The following is a 5,000-nucleotide window of genomic DNA, read 5'->3' as shown; positions in this document are numbered from 1 at the left end:
ATATGTATGTATGTATGTATATATTATATATATATTTATTATTATTATTATTTTCTTTTTTTTTGTGCTACAGTATATCTAACCAATTTCCAGGCTGGCGGGTCTTCTGACTACTGAGCCTTCTGACTAGTGGGCCATCTGTAGTGTTCTGTAGCCAACACGTGAAATTACCCCTTCAGGACTCGTGATCGCCGAGTACAGGATAAACAATAGTCACCCCTTAGAACATGCGTTCGACTAAACATACATTCGACTAATTTCAATTAATATAATAACAATGTTCATTATACCAACGTAATTTATTTTGTAAATAAAACAAAACATATCTCTCTACATCCTGTAAGAAGCATATTTATGTATTGTAAATATATTTTGAATAATTGTATACTGAAGACAAAGAATCCAGAATTTCGCCACAAATATTGTAAATACCATCATCGTCATTTCCAATAAACAGATCAGTCATGGGATTGACTTTAGATATCCTAGCTTCCTCCAACAAGGACAATTGTAGTACCCACTACATTTGCGACGCCATCCAGAGTTTCCCGAAACCTACAACACAGCGCCAACTCAAGCAATTCCTTGGTATGTTAAATTTCTATAATCGTTTCATTCCAGGCTGCGCTCAACTGCTCCAACCGCTCTACTCCATGATCAAGCCGTGCAAGAGGGGACGTTCCATCGTACTCAACTGGGACGTCGAAACTGATGCAGCTTTCATGGCAGCCAAAGAAGCACTCGGGAATGCTACCGCCCTTAGTTTCCCTATTCCTGATGCCATCACTTCCATCTCGACAGATGCTTCAGACACAGGTGTCGGCGCAGTTCTGCAGCAATACATCAACGATGCCTGGAAACCCATCGCCTTCTTCTCAAAGAAGCTCAACAATGCCGAGAAGAAATACAGCGCCTTCGACAAGGAACTCCTAGCCATCTACAAGGCTGTCAACAGGTTCAGGTATTTCGTCGAAGGACGACAATTCCACATATACACCGACCACAAACCAATCACAACAACATTCATTCATAACAAGGACAACATACTCCCCTAGACAACTCCGACACATAGATTTCATCTCCCAATTCACCACAGATATTCGTTTTGTTCGAGGTGCAGATAAGCTGTCCTGCCGATGCACTCTCGCGCAACATATCTGCAGTCTCTACCTCTCTTCATCGACTACGCCGCCATCGCTGCAGACCAATGCTGATGATACCGAGCTGCAGCGATTGATGGAAAACCCCGCGTTGCATATGAAGAAGGTACAGCTCCCTGGAAGCAACACTCAGCTCTACGCCGATGTATCCACGGACACCATCCGGCCCTACTTGCCTGAGAACCACAGGTATCCCTTGTTCCGCCATTTACATGGCCTCTCCCACCCAGGTATTCTGGCTTCGCTGCACATGATGTCATCCCGCTTCATCTGGAGTGGAATCGCCAAAGACGTTCGACACTGGAACCGCACCTGCGTCAAGTGCCAAGCTTCTAAGGTCACACGCCACACCATCTCCCCTCCAGGTGCCTTCCGCCCAGTCTCCACTAGACTCGAGCACGTCCATATCGACAACGTCGGATCGCTTTCCTTCTCCGACAGCTTCAGGTATATTCTTACTTGTGTAGACCATTTTACACGCTAGCCCGAAGCCATCCCGCTTACAGGCATAAGCACAGACACAATAGCCAAAGTTTTCATAACCACCTGGAATTCAAGATTCGGTACACCACTCAGCCTCACATCCGACCGTGGTAGCCAATTTGAATCCAATTTATGGAACAAGGTTATGTTTTTGCTAGGTATCCGGCGTTTCAGAACAGCAAGCTACCATCCCCAATCCAACGGACTCGTCGAACGCTTCCACCGACAACTCAAGGCTTCACTTGCAGCAACAGCACGCGACCGCACCAACTGGTCTACGGTGCTTCCAATGGTCCTCCTCGGTATACGCACGTCCCTCAAGGAAGACCTTGGCCACTCCTCTGCAGAACTTCTTTATGGCACTCCACTCCGTCTGCCCGGTGAGTTTCTTGCATCTGCCCCTATAACGCAGCCCTGCAGCGTTCAAGATTATGCTACTAGTCTTACAGATACAATGCAGAAACTCCAGCCAGTGCCACCGCGTACCTCACCTACAAGAGCGTTTGTGAGCCAGGACCTCGAAGACTACTCACATGTTTTCGTTCGCGTAGAGGGAGTAAAGAAGCCTCTTCAACAACCATACGATGGCCCATATAGAGTCGTCAAGAGGACAAGGAAGAACTTGACCATCGATCGCCGTGGAACCACTGACGTCATCTCCATAGACCGCGCCAAGCCTGCATACCTCCTCTCGGACAACGAACAAGATCCTGTTGCTCTTCCGACACCTCCGGACACACGGGCTACAAACCACAAACACACTACAAAGAAAAAACAGATATCGTTCCTCCTGCCTCGTCACTAGGGGGAGAGTTCTGTAGTGTTCTGTAGCCAACACGTGAAATTACCCCTTCAGGACTCGTGATCGCCGAGTACGGGATAAACAATAGTCACCCCTTAGAACATGCGTTCGACTAAACATACATTCGACTAATTTCAATTAATATAATAACAATGTTCATTATACCAACGTAATTTATTTTGTAAATAAAACAAAACATATCTCTCTACATCCTGTAAGAAGCATATTTATGTATTGTAAATATATTTTGAATAATTGTATACTGAAGACATAGAATCCAGAATTTCGCCACAAATATTGTAAATACCATCATCGTCATTTCCAATAAACAAATCGGTCATGGGATTGACTTTAAATATCCTAGCTTCCTCCAATAAGGACAATTGTAGTAACCACTACACATCTCGTTACTGGGCCCTCTGACTACATGAATTTCTGATACAGGGCTGGACCCGCCCATAATAAGTTAGTTTATGAGTTTCTGATTAGTTTAAGGTTGAAGTTATTTCATGCACAACATGCTATGATGAGGATGTTCACATATCTCACAGCTTTATATATATTTAATCTTCTATGTATGCAGTATGTATGTTGTGTGTAAGCATACCGAGTACGCATAAATACATATTCATATGTATATAAATATATACGTTTATACATACGTGTAGGATGTGAACTTACATATTTATATACATACATAGCGGTATATTGATATATACTAAATCTGTGTAGATACATTCATAGATGGGCATGTATTCATATGCAATATGTATGCGTACACGTATGCATATGCAAACATGTATACACACATATGCGTACGTACACATATACATCAAATGTGCGTATATGTATGTATACATGATATGTATAAATATACATGTATATATACGCATACACAAGTCACATTTATAGACACGTACATTATACATGCACACACATGCATACATCACACGTATACAGACGCATTTATGCACATTATACACCAGTATTTGCTCGTAACATTATTGTGTTGTTGGTAATTTTCAGCCATAGGTAGGTGAAAATTTGACCTCAGGGAATAAAGTATATATGATAAGGAGTAAAAGTATTATGTCTGGTTCTCTCATCTGGTAGCAGAACCCACCAAGGGGATGCGAACCGTTGCCGAGGCAGGAAGTGGCCCGATAACTGATTCGAAAGTCACATGTGATGCTTATGTGCAAGATTATGTACTTAAAAGCTTAGTACAGTTTCTGTAATACACTATTCCTTTTATGACAACATGATAGATACATAAGTAGAATGTATGTATTTATTTTTTGGACCAAAATTCATTTAGTGTAGAAACCTTATATCATAAGCATTTCTTTTTTTTGTGGTTTATTGTTAGATATCCATTTCATGGACGGGGATGGTTAAGTGCATCAAGCTGAGGAAGTAATTGACATTGGAAGGGAAGTTGGTTGGTTGTTATGGATTGCGGTTTTCGACGATTCCATCCTTGTGGACAATCTGGCATCGCTGTTGTACGTTATATTTGATAAATTGTGTTAGTCACAGTTAGTTAACGGTGTTTCTACTTTGGTTAGGAGTTCTGTTTTTTGTTGGAAGTTCTGAAGGGATGATAGAGATATTGGTGTTTTGTTGTTCAGTGTTTGGGGTGATGTTGTTTGAAGGGATCGATGATAGAGTAGGTAGTCGTTGTAGGGTGTTGTATAAATTGGAGAATCTATTAGTCTGTGTGCTGTGAGGATGGAAAGCTTGAGAATCGTTGGTCAAAGTTGTTTCATATACTGCATAACCAATGAGCTCGAGAAAATATGTCTGCATGGAGTTTTTGCGGAGTGAGTTATTGATTAAGGTAAAGCTTTTTACGTAAATACTATCTAAAACATATTTTTCGTCAACAAAATACTAAAACATTGAAAATTTATTGCAAAGAAGGAACCTGGTCTCAAGTAGAATTGGGATATTTGTAATTAAGACAATACATTTCTACAAGGACAACTCTCAAATAGCTGGTAAACTACGAAGGGACGAAAACACGAAAGAGTTATACAAAATGAACATCGACACTAGATTGGCGTTTGAGCAATCGATAGTTGTTAAGAAATATCAGGGACGACATCAGAACTGGGAGATTGTTGGCGTGTACTAGTCTTCGTTCGTTAGGGAAATTGACACCTCGATTGACTTGCTTGTTTTAGCTGATAGTGGAAGATGTTAATAATACTTCCTCACGAGTGTTTTATGCGTTACTTCTTACACGAGCATAAAAACTCACCACCCTGCTTCCACTCAGTGTGGAACAAGAACCCCCTGGTCAGACAAACCCCTGTTAATTGCGGCATGACGAGCATATATCCGTACTCGTATAAAGATAGAAATAAAAGTCTCCTCCTTAGGTTTGATAACTCTGAAATCGGATTGGATTAGATTGAAATGTTTTCTATTATTGGTTTTAGCGCCTCCTCTCTACTGACGGGGTGTCAAGAGATAAGAAAATGGCTTAATGGCAGCTAGATACAATAAAAAAAAAAGTTACCCAGTACGCCATTGAGATAAGGTAGCGCCGT

This window comes from Oratosquilla oratoria, chromosome 28, assembly GCF_046742065.1.
Source record: "Oratosquilla oratoria isolate Oo_2021 chromosome 28, ASM4674206v1, whole genome shotgun sequence".
NCBI classification, from domain to species: Eukaryota; Metazoa; Arthropoda; class Malacostraca; order Stomatopoda; family Squillidae; genus Oratosquilla; species Oratosquilla oratoria.
This window is presented reverse-complemented; position numbering follows the sequence as displayed.